The 15,654-nt window shown below is 36.0% G+C and overlaps 1 protein-coding gene across 6 annotated transcripts in view; it reads left to right on the forward strand.

The window, feature by feature from the left end:
- rgs3a (regulator of G protein signaling 3a) overlaps positions 1 to 15,654 on the forward strand; it is a 110,721-nt gene that overhangs the window by 78,933 nt on the left and 16,134 nt on the right. The window lies entirely within an intron of this gene.

Genomic DNA, 15,654 nt, shown 5'->3' on the forward strand with positions numbered 1-15,654 from the left:
TTATGATTGTATATGATTTTTATTTGTTTTATTAAAAGTGTTACTTTCCCTTTGCTACATTTCCTTGACACTGCTGTCTGTGTAAAAAGGATGACATCAAGTGGTGAGCATGAGAATGTACACAAGAGGAATCTTATGACGCTTTCAAATTTCTACTAAACATATTGACAGTGTAGCACAAGTTTCAGTGCTATGCAGAAGCATTCGTACCCAATCACAAACTTACAAACTTCTGGAGAATCTGGTGTGATAGACCATCACAAAGGAGTGCATCGATGTGAAGTGGGGAGATTTAGTGTGCTTTCAGCATTTTCTTTTGACCAATAATAACCTTTAAGGTCAGCATGAGTTGTCACTCTGACTAGCTTTCATATCCCTACAGAGTAAGAGCAGCTCAACACCATCATGATGCCACTACAATGTTTCAGTACAGAAATTGCGTGTTTAGAGTCATGTGCAGTGCTAATTTTCTACCACACATGGGCTAAAAAATGTATGCAGATCAACTACTTCTATGAGTTTGCTGGCTCCCCTAAGTTGGGGAGGAATGCAAATGCTTCATCTTATGGATTTCTCTCAACAGATTGTCAGATTATGGGAACTCTTCTCATCTCTGCCACTCCTGCCCCTCCCATGTCTTGGTAGCTTTCCTGGAGGTGCCATTTTCTTTCCATTTTGCATTATAGATTGAACAGTGACACCCTGAGATTTGTAAAGCTTGGGATTTGAACTTTGACATAACTGACCTGTCTGCTGTGTTTCTTGTTTTTTGTGCTGTTTGCTCAGTCCTCTGAGGCATCCACAAAACAGCTGAGCTGAAATAATACCCGATGCATAATTTACTAATTATGATTACTTTATAAGAAAATAATTTGCAGTGTTTTTAGGTATGTCAAAGTTAAAAGACCAAAAACAAAAGCAAACCACTGTTACTAGGTTTTTATTTGTCTTCTTCCTTTTATTCATAATTTTGCGTTGATCTATTTCATAAAATTTCAGGAAAATAACAGGTTTGTGGTTGTAATGTGACAATATTAAGAGTGTGATCAATTGAATTGCAGTTTGGCCATCATTGAACCATAATGTCAACCATAGTATTGATGACACAATGTAAATACTAACAATTTCCTATATTTAATTAAAGTTAAATCTACTTTTCTTATCCAAAACAAGTGTCTAAAGTTTTAAGCTCAATATTTATACCCAGCTTTTACCATTAAGCTTTATTTTCAACATTCTCCGATAACACACATAACACATTAGAGGCTATATTTGAATAAAATACACAACTTAAATAAAAATAATATACTATATCAAGCAATTCTAATTGATGAAAAGTTGTTTGTGCTTGTATACATATATAACCATAATCATGGTTATAATTAGTGATATAATCAGTGATTACAGCAGGAATAGGAAGCCACAGCTCAAGAGCTAAAATGAGAAATTTAATTGTGATTCTTTTTTGTGCAGCACTAATTCTCTTTTGCTGGTAGCAGTTCCTAACGTTGACCAGCAGAGGGGAGCATCACATCCCTCTCGACCAGCAGTGCTGTACTGTTTTCATCAGTTGTGTAGAAATTAAAGTGAAACATCCTTCTTCCCATGGCTCACTTGTTAGCTGAAAAATGTTTTGACACGCACTTTTACATTTCTCCCGCATTTACTGCAATGCACACAAATCATCTGCTCTGCTCCACAGCAGACAGCGAGAACTCACACACACACACGAAGAGAGTTGACAAATGAAGAGCGAATGGAAGTAAGATCAGGAGGACAATCACATCAAGATTCTGTTGACATTCATTGGACTTAATGACAAACTTGTTACCGAGGTAATCAAGAGCACATTTTATCGTCAAACAAAATCACAAGTGCTGCTCCTCCTTATCTGCTTCTCCTTCCATCAGTCTGTCAGCACACTCGACAGCCTTAAATGGCTGTGAGTGCACTCTGCAGCAGAGGAATGCAGCAGACAGAGATGGAGCCTGTTTGTCTTGGCAGATTCAAGGGTAATTTTACTACCTATTGGCGTCATGGACACATTTCCTTTGAGGGGTTTGTTTCCACTATTCAAAACGATCCCTAAACCCTCCACCAACACTTTTAATTTTGTAAATATTGCAACATTTTGAGAAGCAGAAAAGGTTATGGATTTCTGTTCATCCTCAGAGGATGAGAAGTTTATCATTTCACCTTTGAACTGACTTGTTCAGAAATTAAACTTATGCTTCAACATTGTTGGCTTTAAGGATTATATTGTTCCAAAAGACTTAAAAACAAATGGCCTTTAAAATAAAATATTTGCAACATATAGTACTAATAATGTAAGTATTCTGATTATTATGGCCAGATGCTTGCACATAATCTCCAATATAAATCTGTTGTTTTTAAAGGTTCTTTGGAATGAGTTTCAAGGTTTATTTTGCATTTTATAGCTAGTGACTTTCATCTTTTCTTATTACCATTCAAATGACTTTGTTTAACTTTGGTTTCAGATTCAGTGCAGTTCCTTTCATCACAAAAGAATCAAAATTGTTTTATTGATTTACTTTGTGCTCAACCTGATGGATTTGGCTCTTAGCTTTAATGTGGGTAATCATGGCTATTCGGAGAATTGCTTTCACTTCATGCCACTTCACTATCTGCAGCTCTTTGTGTCACCTCTGTTTTCTCCTGCCAGGCAGTGTTTACTTGGCCCTTAATTGGCACCAGCTCTGCTCCTTTCTTTCTTTCCGCTCTGCATTTTTTCCTCTCACTGGATTTTTTCCCCATGGGCTATCAACAATGCAAGTAGGGCCAACGACATCCAAGGAGACTCTGAGGAATAAGTTGTCTCCTCAGCCAATTCAGAATATTTGTTAGATAATATCTACAGGTGCTGCTGCCAGGGAAAGAAGGACAAATTAGGTCAGAATTGTCTAAACTTGATGTCAGCTCAAAATATGTCTTCCAAATCTATACACTCAAGTTTTTGCTCATTTTTCTTCAAGCTCCATCTGGGTGGAAGTCGAGTGTCAGTGAACATTAGGAGTAAAGTCTCACACACAATTTGATTTATATCTGAACTTTGATTAGGCCATCCTACCAAATGGATATGCTTCTGATGTTATTGTCTTTCTACCCCATTCTGTAGCCTGTTGTTACAAGCCATTTTCTTGTGATACCTCTATTTAATCCCTCTTCCTATTGACGCAGTTTCCCTGTCACTTCTGAAAAAAAAAAATCTACACAGCATGATGATGCCATCACCACATTCCACTGCGGGGAGGGTGTCTGCATGGTGATGTGCATTATTTGTACTTTGGATCAGTTACACAGGCAGCTGTGCTTACTAACTGATGACTTATGATCACAACTGGTTGTACTCGAGTGTATTGTTTGCTATTTTTTTAGGTCATATGCGCATCATACTTTTCAGATTTTTGTTTGCAAATTAGTTTGGAAACCATTTATAATTTTTCTTCCATTTCTCAATCATTTTCTACTTTCTGTTGGTCTATCACATATGTTAAAATTTGGGGTTATTAATTTGATAAAATGTGGCACATTTCAACGGGATACTTTTGCAAGTTACTCTAAACTACCACTTTGAGTTCATTTCCATTTTGAATTCACTCTAAAAAGTCCTGCTTTATATCACTTGATGAGAAAACATAGTGCTTGATTGGTCTATTTACTGTGTTCTTCACAAGCTAAATATTTTGTTCATGAGGTCATAATGCTTGTTTGAAGATGGAGTAAATATCAGCTCTCTTTGCAGTGGTTTGCGGGAAACGATTTTAATATGTTTACGGATGCTTGGATTCTCTTGGTGTGCCGATAATAAGCTGATTCGGGCAGGGTGAGATGGGAATCAGTTGGAATATGTTCAAAGTAAAAACAGGATTTGCTAAAAGTGTTGTCAGATTCAGTTGCTTAAAACTGAACTAACATAAGGTTCAACCTTTGTTCTTGCATGATAAACTGCGACTAGCTCCCAGTTGTAAAATTTGTCTGTTGGGAATTTCACAAATGCTTCACTTTTTGTATTGCACAAACAACATTTATTGCTGTGTCTTATTTTTAGATCACTGGCTTACAGGCATCCCTTCTCTTTTTTTGTTTATAATGTGGTGATTTGAATTTATAGTACATAATAAAAGGAAACTTTTTTGTGCATCAACAACTTAAAGATCCTGTGCACATATTTTGTTTTACAGAGACAAAATTAGACCAGAGAATACTTACTTATACTTATCTAGCAACACTGAATAAGGAGCATCTAGTTTATATACTTTGATAGATAAACATTAGATTATTTTTCTTCTTTTGCTTTTTGCTTTAATTTGTTGTTTTGTTTGCATTTCCTTTTGATTCGTTTAAAGCCCTTTGTATTGCCTTGTTGCTGAAAATGTGCTATGTGAATAAATTATATTTACTTTTTAGCCACTACAAATCTGTAGCTAAAGAATAAAATGAAAACTGCATAGCTAACATTGGTCAACTTTTAAATTTTGTTATTGTAAAGTAATTATGAAAGTAAATAGCCTGCATTTTTCTTGGTGCACTGACCATTTTAATTACTTTCCATCAAATCACACACATATTTATACTTTGAAATGCAGGTTTGGGTTAAATGCCTTGCCCAGTGGAGAAATTAAACTGAATTAACTTAATAGTTTGTTAATGTGATCTGGGTAAGTTATGGAGGTAGCTAATAAAAATGTGACTTTGGTCGTGTTATGTGCCAGTAAAATCCAAAAGGTCCTTTTGATTCAAAGACATGAGTCCAAAAAAGAAGGGGAAAAAAACAGGACAATGCACGCCTTTGCAAATAGTAGTTTTATTGGTGTTTTGTTTGGGCTGAGGTGAATGATTAATTTTTGTACTAACTTGTTTGGCTTTTGCACAAACAAGTCAAATACTAATAAAAAAAGGTCTGAGCAACGTCTGGATCCTGTATCATTTCCAAATATTTTAGAACACAAACATACGGGAAAACCAAGTACACGGAAATGAGCTCAAAACATCATTTTGGAATAATGTACCTTGAGAGAAGAGGTTGCCTTCTGTCACTATGACCTCTTCTAAACACCAAATTGCGATAGGCAGAATAAATACTCACAGGAACCCAAACATACTATTTTCGGCCTGATTCCAAAAACCTTGACGTTGGTTCTATCACGTCATCTGTTGGTGCCTGTGCTTCTCGATGTGCAGACCCTTCCTGGGCAAACTTATTAATGAGCTCTCTCCATTCCCCAAGCTCCAATAATTGTCTAATTTTAGCTAAATGGTTGCAGTATGCACTTGTGGCAGTACTTGTTGATATCAGTTTAGAAACTTGTACCTCACGTTGGTCTGGGCATGTGATCAAATCTAAAAATAGTTTTTTTACTGACTGAACTAGGCAAGAGATTCAAGGCAAATCAAATGAACCAGTCAGTTATTTTGAAGTGTTTTTGCAGCCGTTTGAGCCGAAGAGATCCCACAAATAGTTGGACCTTTCTAAATTGATATGAATTAGTTGATATTATTGTAGGTAAATATGTTGAGTGTGTGTTAATTAACTTGGTTGGGACAAAAGGTCTTGAGAGGTCAGATTTTTGCAGAAGGCAGCCAGATTGGATACGTCCAGAGAAAATGCTAACTGACTAGTGAGTAAATATTTACCGTCGGAGCCAAGCAAATGTTCAGAGCAGGAAATGTAACATCTACTCACCAAAAGAGCTATTGACAAAAATGTCCCTGACTGTACAAAGTGTAATGTTTTTGGTTTACATTTAAATCACTGTTTTTAGTGATGCACATACAAAAAGTGATGGCACATTTTTGGAGGGCAGTGCTGTAACATAGGAGGTCCAGGAGAGAGGAAGTAGTCAGGAAGGAATGTGTATCAAAATACACATTTTAATACACATTCCTGCCGAAATGGCAGATTATAAATCTGTAAGTAAACTGTTTATAGGCAGAAAATTTCTGGATGGATTTCTGTAGCTTTCGAGCCACATACTCTGTTTTTTTTTTTTTTGATCTGGACTTGGAAAAAAAGGAGGAAGATTGTTATATATTGTTAAAGCTTTATCTATATGCATTTACACTTCATATTGAATGACGATTAATTGGTAAAATGCAAGACAAAGTTATTTCACCCTTTGTAGCTGTCATACTTAATGCTGTTTTGGTTTTCTTTTTCCAACCTTTGCTTGAACTCTGTCATATTTCATTATAACACACAAATACAGAAGCTGTGAATTGTTTCCCTTTTTATATTGCTTATATCAGCCATGTCAAAAGTTGACTTTTGATTCACATAAGATTTTAAGATATCTACATTTCATACATACAAGGTATGTTACTTAATGTCTGGTTTCCTAGTTGCTTCCACTTAAAATACCACTGAGAGTTGAACAAAGGAAATCTTACAAATGAGCTTTCTGCACAGGTGTCACACTTCCTTCCACATTACCATGCCTGAATTTGCATGCTTGAGATGGATTCAGTGTTTCTTAAATCTTCAGAGAAGCAATCTACAGGCCTACATGCTTGGTTGTGTAAACCAGTGGCCATGGAAATGAAGAATGTACTTGAATTCAACAATTTGGAGAGATCTCTTTATTTTTTATAATACAACATATAGCTGTAGAATCTAAAGCAACAAGTAAGTGCTAGTCACTATTGTGATCTACATTTACAATGTGCCAAAAAATGTAGTTACTCCCTCTTTTCCACCCTTAACTTGGATACAAAGTGCAACTTCACACAGCCAAGTTTACGTTTTACATCCTCCTATTGTTCCACCCATATTTCTGCTCCAGCTCCTGCTTCAGCTTTATCAACATATCTTGAGAATATGTGATTGTCCTCCTGATCTTACACCGACACTACCCAGCGCATAATGTTTGTATTCTGAATATTAGAATAAAAATGCTATTCAGTTAGACAACAAAACTGTTACTTTTTTAATATAGTTTCAACAATTTATTTGAATGGAAAAATATTTGCAAAGAATCATGGAGGGTCAATTTTCTGACCTATTTTCTTAAATACTTGCAGCTGGACATGTCGCTTTTATTTTTTCCTCACCAAAATTACGTCTAGCTTTTCTCAGCTTTCAGCTGTCTGGCACAGCATGTGCAACGCAAACAGTTTTGATTTTGGAAAATGTGAAATTATTTTCCCTGGCTCTGATTTATATAAATACGCATCTAGATGTGTGTAGGGCAGTTTTAAATGTGTAATCCTTCATTTAAACGTGGCCAACCTGCGTCAGCACAGAGAGTTGTTGTTCATGAGTTTTTCATCAATGATTTTTTTGGATTAGTTCGACAAACTGTGTTTTAAAATTAGATGCATGTGCAGGCTCTGGTTTACAAACAGTTATCACAGACAAATAGCTTTGCACATCTACGTGCAGCATGTAAACTCAAGTTCTCTAACAAATCTCCACCACAAGTTGCTGCTTGTCCTTAATTACTATCATTTATCTGATGGCTCAGTCGTTTGTGATTAATTTGCTGTTATTGGCTCGTTACCTTTGTGAGCTGGATGTGAGGAGGTATGGGAATGTACTGCACTTTTCCAGTTTACTGTATCCTATTTTTCTGCAGCACAATGTCAATTAGCAATATTAGCTTACTTTGAAATCCATCCAAGAATAAAATGCGATCCAGGTTGTGTCGTAATTGAAAAGAGAAGCACAGCAGTCAAATCTCAGCCTGAACATTCAAATGTTCTTGGCTCAGGCACTGTAACAATACCCAAACTATTATGGAAAACTTGACATTTTCTAACAGTACTGACATTTAAAAAATTGGCAGTCGAACAGCAGCTGGATTTTTATTCTTCTTGCATGAATAGTAGAATAGAGTAGAAATGCTGAAAAAGGACAACCTTGGCAAGTCATAAGCACAAAGGTTTAATACTTTTAGTTATTTTGACTCTGAAAAATAATACAGCCAAGAATTATACACATACATCATTTCAGGAGTTCAGTCAATCAATCAGTTTTATATGGGTCTTGAAACAATTAAAAACATCAACATATGCTCTCCGGCACTCAGCTTCTCTTTCAGGCTATTCCACAGACATGGGCCATTAAACTGGACAGAAGACTCTCTCTGTCGTAAGTGTGTGTTCTGACCCTTAGAACTGTTAATAGTCCAGTACCAGTGGACCTTTGGGTCCGCAGGGGTTCTTAAGTTAATAGCAGCTCTGTAAGATGAGATGATGCAAGACCATTAAGACATTTAAAGACCCACTAACGGAATCCTAAAATCAATCCCGAGACGTACAGGGAGCCACAGCAACAATTTTAAAACAGGTGTAATATGAGCTCGCCACTTAGTCTTGGTTAGCAAATGAGCAGCAGAGTTTTTTAACAGCTGAAGCCTGGACAGATTTTTCGTGGTTAGACCAAAAAGCAGGACATTACAGTCCTCTAAACGACTAGAAATGAAAGCGTAAAAGCTTTAAAGTCTCAGTATTTGAAGAAGGTGAAATCTGGCTATGTGTTTTAGATGATAAAATCCTGTTTTGACTTAATGTTGGAAATGTGGAATAAAAGTAAGCTAAAAGTCAAGAAGAACATCTACTATGCAGTAGTAGTAGTCGTACTTCCAGTAGTTTCTGTTTCCTCAGTTTCGTTTGTGTTGCATGTGCTGAAGTCGTGAGGCGAAGGACTGTTGTCGGTGCCACTGGCACCAAACAGCACTCTCTTGACGTGCAGCAAATCCGAGAAATGATGCAGATGTGTTTCCAGCGCTTGTTGCCATAGCGGTGTTGTTGACTGACTCAGCAAATGGTAACATAAATGTTGATGCAGTAGATGGTTCTTCACATATACATATGCACACTAAGACTAAATGTTTAAAGATGTGTGATGCACGAGTCGCGGTAAACATGCGTTTTAGCAACTGCACATGGCATATCTTAGTGCGCAAGAAAATACCATCACAACACAATTTGGTTTTTCAGATGCAGGAGTGTCTAGAAAACAACACAGTTAAAACAGTTTCTGAATTTATGTTGCTAATAATGTCTGCAGGGAAAATCAACTGATTGCAATTATAAAATACAAAGTCCACATATTTTATAGCTGTAACATTAATCATGATTGATCATGATTTCATTCAAGAAAATCATCAAGTTTTATAAATTTCAGATTTTTTTAAAGCACTGAGATGCCGATGCTGCATGAAAATAAACAAACTCTATGTTAAACTTTATTTTAGGAAAATACTATAGCTTTTATGTTCGCTTTTTAAATAATTCGTTAAATTTAAAGAAGCTTTAAGAAACATCTATCCTATGATTAAACATTTCTTATGTACTTCAAATTTCACTGTAATTTCAAAAAGACCTGAATTTGAGTTACAATTGGCAGTTATGGTTGGCACAAGCAGCAATGCTAACTCTCCATAGACTCTTCAGTTTTCACTTGGTGCCACTTTTGTGGCTCAGGGTGATTGGTTTCAATTTCCAACCAGCTGATCACTTTTCACAGCCGATCATGCAGATAATCATTCAGTTTAGATCAATAATCTTTCCAAGTTCAGATCTCAGAAACTAAAGACTACAATATATTTTTATTTTATAAAGTTCCTTCCACAATATTCAGCATTGTTTCTTCCAAAGGTGACACTTTTAAGAACCACTTGGAGTTTTTGTCTGAGGGCCCTGATGTTCTCAAATAAAAAAAACAGCTACAAACAGTAAGGCAGCAAGAACTTGTGCTTTGTCTGAGTGTAGCCTAATAGGCCTGCATCAGCACATAACTCTATATGTTTGAAGTATAGACACATGTAAGTGTTTGGCAGCATGCACAGAAACTGGACACAGAAATGCACTCTCACTTACACGTCCCAGGAGGCCAGAGTTGGAGCAAACAGCATCTCTGTTTTGATGGAAGCACATATTCTGTCTTCTCAACATGGGATCAAACAATCCTCAATGTAGAGACATGCAAATAAAAGTTGTACCTTGGTGTTCTTAAAAAATCCTTTTGACAAAACCCGAACAGCCCTTTTCTGCTTCTCTCCCAGGAAATCAGAACAGACTGTTGCTTATGTGACATTGCCATTAATCTAGCATCAAAGCATATCTCTTTTGTTTTAAGATGTTTTTGTGGTATGTTTTAAAGCTTGACGTTTTTCTTCCCTGCAGTTGCTCATGAAGGTCAACGACTTGTTTCTACTCTATCAGATTTGTTCTGTAGCAGTTTTGCTACTTAAGCTGAAGTGGCATTGTTAAAACAAGGTACGACTTTAAAGCTTTCAAGGTTGTTTGGTATTACATAACCAACTTGATCAGAACTGAAACTTGTTCTAACGTCATTTGTCAGAGCATTAATTAGACTTTAATTTCATGCTTTGGTATTTGAAAGGTAACTTAACCCTGAATCTGCTCTCAAACTGGAATGCCTTCCAATGGGGATGCGGTTTCCGCATCCTGAAGAGTGCAGGATGTGTATAAATATATAAAATATGTGTATAATCAGTATCTGTTCAAAATATGCATTGTTGTTAGTTAAGCAAAAATTGTATGTGTTCTGTTCCTCCTGATTAAAGTATTAGCTGTGCTGTTGCCATGACAGAGTAGATGCAGACCTCAGCATTATCTGTTTGCAAAATTAGTTTATGATGCTGGAATCCCAGGAATCTGAGGGATCTTTTATGTCTGACTGCAGTTCATTTTTGCACACATATATCCTGATTCTTATGAACAGAATAAAGTTGTTTAGATGACATCTGTTTAAAAAAATTGTTGAGGAAATATTTTTGTATTTTCATTGACTGGTTGTTCAAAGTTTGACATCTTTGTGTAATTTTGCTTTTGCCTTAACCGAAGCCTCAACTCTAAGAGTGTTAGGTTGAAAAGAAAGCAATAAATGTGAGTGATGGAAAGTGAGCTACAGTGCCAGTTTTCCAAGACACAAAGCATGTAGGCTAAAATGTTCTTCTTTAATCTCCTCTGACTATATGTTTGCCCTTTCTCCTAAATGATTTGTGGTAACCTTTGTGAACATTGCATGGCCTTTTTCCATCTTTTTTTTTTTTTTTTTGCCTTTTGCTGATTTGTGGAGAGCACATCAGTACTTTTCCATGTAACTTTATTCAGTAATTATGAATCATAGCCTCCTAATGCTACCATGTGCTGAAGGAAGAAGCTATTATAGTTGGAAAAGTTTGAGTTTTTATGCCCAACATTTATTCTTTTGGTGCGCTGCTGCAGATTTGGCTTCACCTATAAAAACCCTGAGCAGAAAGGTTGTCTGCTGGGCAGGAGATAACATTTTGATGGGTACCATTAGTTCTAGGGCTGAATAACCTCACACCTTTTTCTGGAGCACTTCAGAGAAGTGACGTTGCACCTGCATTGTTCATGAACATCCTGCAACATGGGAAATGCTCTGGCAGGAAACGGCTATCGCTTTGTAGCTGATGAATAACCAGAAAACAATTTATCGCAAAAATACAGACTGTGCTATGTCACTTTCTTATTTTTTTGTATTAAAATCACATCCTGATCCTCACACAACAAACAAAACAATGCAACTACTATTAACATGTAGTTGGAGCAGATGTCAATCAGTATCACCTCTGGAAGTTAATTATTTTTGGACATTACAAACTTTTATAGTTAGACCTGTTAAAAGTGAAGGTGTGTGGTGTTTGATGGCATTTGCTATGAATTATGAATTAATGCATGTGTGGACATTTTCAAGGACATACGCCCAGGCACAGTTACAAAACAATCATCCATGGTCAACTAAAAGTTTATTTTTCCCTGAAATTTCCTTGTATTTGTAAAGGAAGTTGAACAAAAATATTTCCTGAAAACTTTGAAACAATGGGGGAAGAAAAAGTAACATGGCACTAGGGCAATTATGTAATCGTGTATGAAAGAAAATATTGAGGCGGAATACTTCAGGAATGTTTTCTTGAGGCTTTTGATATCAAAGATCTGTGGGAAAAATGTCGGGCACAAGGAAAACGCTCAAAGACTCATTTTTAGGAATGCATTTTGCAAATCCATGTGAAGGAATTCAGAATAATTTAATATTTGTCTTTTGAGTTGCTGTGTAGTTTTCCTTAAGTCTTTGTATTTATTAAGTGTTTTTCTATATTTTTTGTTTTATTTGGCTGGGATGAGTTATCCATTTTTGTTCATTGCTCAGCAGAATCCCTCAAGGACAAGAACAAAAGAAAAACATTTGCTGTTTGCTGTTACAAAAAACACATATAAATGGGAAGTAATCATATTAATCATATTTCAAACCAGCCCAAATTGTTCTATTATTTAACAAATGTTAAATTAGGCTTTTGACTGGTTGTACATATTTTCAGTACGCTACCCAGTAGAGAAACTAAATATAAATGTATATTTTTCACTGGTGCTTACTTTGGATTTGATTTGTTATTCTCATTTTGAACAAAATAACAGAATTCAAAACAAAAAAATATTTTTTAATTTTTCTCAGCTGGTTTAACGCGATGACAAATGTTCATTGGCTGATGATTAAAGATGATTAATTCATTTCAGTTGAATTATAGAAAAAAAATGCATCTCTGAAACAATGCTTCTGATTGGGTGGCAGGGTCAATTCTTATAAAAATTAAGGAAACTTTACCTATTTCAAACCATATATTGATTGATTACACAAAATAAATTACCCCAATTTTTTCCTGTTTTTATAAAAGATCAAATTTTATATTCCAGATAACAGTAAAAAGGGTTTAAACATATTTTTGTACCATATGCTTTATATTAATATGAATTTAACATGTTAAATGCTGTGGCCTGATAGGCTGTTAGCATATTGGATGTTTCACACTTACAATCAACACTTTTAACAGACTGTGACCGTGACTCATGTCTTCTGCTGTTCCCTGTGTGGTCCAAGGCCTGAAAGTTGTCAAAATCTCTGCTCACATCATCGTAGGCTTAAAAAATGGACACAACGATTGTATTATGCATCATTTGTTTTTATAATTTTGAGTTTATTTATAGTTTGACTATCTAGATCATCCCCACTTTTACTGGTTCTCCTGGTAAAGATGTGTAAAATTGAAAAAGTGATTTTTTTTTTTTTTTTTTTTATCAATCAAAACAGATTGATTTTTATCTGAATTAGTCAAGCACTTTTACATCATATGTGGGTGGTGATTATATTTCCCCCACTGGACACAGAGGGAAATTTCTCTTAGTAACTCATCAAAATGGGAGAACAAGAAAACATACTGGATGAGTTTTGATCCTCATATCTCATACAATCACTCTAAATCAATAGCTGCTTATCTAAACAGACTGACATTATATTATAATAATGAAGCATTACTTAAAAACGTAGCTGGATGAGGACCAAGGGTTAGGGTTAGGTATTCTGTGAGGGAAGTGATTTATTAGTCAAAATTCTAGTTTTAGCTTCTATTTTGTTCTAACATAAAAAATAACATTAGTTAGCACAACTTCAAATTGCATGAACCCTCTGCAAGATGACACTGGAACCTGTGGATCTGATATTTCAGCGTGTCCAGTAACTCAACAATTGAGCTTAATTTTCGCCCATGGATAAATCACCTGTTAAACAGATGTTATTACATCATTGTGGACATATATGTGGCCCACCAGCGCACACATCACACATGGCAGAGCCACACAATGACAGGAAGCAGAGCTCTGACATGTAGCACCAATCCATGGCCTCGCTGAAGGGGGAAGTAGATTGTCTGAGTTCCCGAAATCATTGTTCAGACACCAGCTTGTAAAACAAACAAACAAAGGAGCCGGGAAATGAAAGGAAAGAATGAAGCAACTTGAGAGAGCGGGGCAAGTTTAAATCCACACAGACAAGGTTAATTAAAGAAATTCTGAAGATTTAAGCCTCTGAGGGATATTGAAGTTTGACTGTAAAAGCTGTTTTTGACTAAAACACACAAAAACACATTCCTCTGAGATTCCTATTAGAGATGTATGCGTATAATCATTATCAAGTTTCTGGAAGCAGAAATACACCAATAGGTTTCAGTAACACCTGTGCATGGAGCCAAAGTTTTATCTGCAAAACTATCCAGTAACCCGTAACACTGTCAACGTCTGCATGTCTAGTCTCAGGGCACATCACCCTGTGGTCTTTGGCAAATTCTCTGCTCTCTAGCTGTCTTCATTGAGGCATGTAAAACACACACACACACACACACACACACACACACACACACACACACACACACACACACGCACACACGCATACATACCAAAGTTATTTTTAGGATAGCTGCTGTGTGTAAAGTCTCTTTTGTGTATTTGGGGCCAGGGTAGGATCAGACTGAGAGATCACATGGAAAGCTTGAAACTTTAAAAGTCATGTGTAAGCATGACAGTTTTGAGACTTTTGTTTTGAAATTAAAGACTTTAACGTTGCTACATTCCACCTTCAGTAAGCTGAAAAGTTTGATCACTATTCAAAGGTTTTTTTGCACCGCTGCAGAGGTGTAACACAAAATATATCTTTAAGATATAAAAAAACTAGATAAAGATCTCAAAAAGACAGAAATTATGCTGCTAGTTGTTTTATAAGTGAAACAATTCAGTCAACTGCAAAAAAAAAAAAAAGACCCCCACCTTTTTAATTTATTGGCACCACATAACTTACCAACTACAGTTTTGAACCAATAAAAATGATTGATGGTGTTTCTATAATAAACATACCATGACTGAATTGTTTCTAAATGGCCAATTTTTTTCTGTCATTATATGGAAGACAAGGTTATGGTACTCTTTTTTTCACACAAGGTCTTTTAGGAGTAATTCAGATGGATTACTCCTATATATCTCAAGAAAAACTTTAGCCAAGTACTTTCTCTGGTGTCTTGTTTAAAGACATTTTTGTATTTTTGAAACTGATTTAATATTAACTTGGTCATGCCTAGTAACTTGTCATATAAATATTTTAGCCACCTTTTGAATGTAAAGATGATCACCGTTTTAGCAGTCCTACTGAGCTGATATTAAATATGTCTTCAATTAAGAATCATTACATTAATACATCTATAATATATCTTTATTTTTGTCTTCATTAGGGCTGTGACTTTAATGCTCTGAAACAATAAGTTGAAACAATACTGTAAAACATTATGCTTTTCATAGCACTGTGGAATGAAAAACCAAATATGCTCTCTGAATTACAGTGTTTACCTGAGTAAACATCAAAATGTTTGAGTTCAAAAGAGGAGCAGGTTGATCTATAAGTTGCTTGGCCTTCCCCCTCCTTTGTGTGTTTAGCTGTTGTTGGGAGAACCGTGAAGTGGTGGGAGCAGCATGTAAGTGAAGTGGAGTGAAGTGGAGGGAGAACTGAAGATGGAGCCACCTGTGGCCCGATGTACGTCAGACGGCCTTTCTAAAAATATCAGATTTACGTAGCCGTTCCCTTGTGTCGTGATTTTATTTCCTGCTAAAAGGTGATACTCATGTAAAGTAGGGAAGTCATATTTTTGTAGCCTGTAATGATCCCTCTAAGGTATAATGCAATTGATGTGCAGTATATTGCACCTCCACTTCCATAAATAGGTATTAAAGGAAGATGGAAGTCCACTTTTGTTCTGTATGAAGTTATGGCGATGCGATTTGTGTCTCAGTGATGTGGTACATTCATGTTTTCTGCACGTGTTGTTG

Source organism: Poeciliopsis prolifica, unplaced genomic scaffold (assembly GCF_027474105.1).
Source record: "Poeciliopsis prolifica strain line A6 unplaced genomic scaffold, Auburn_PproV2 SCAFFOLD015, whole genome shotgun sequence".
Classification (NCBI taxonomy): domain Eukaryota; kingdom Metazoa; phylum Chordata; class Actinopteri; order Cyprinodontiformes; family Poeciliidae; genus Poeciliopsis; species Poeciliopsis prolifica.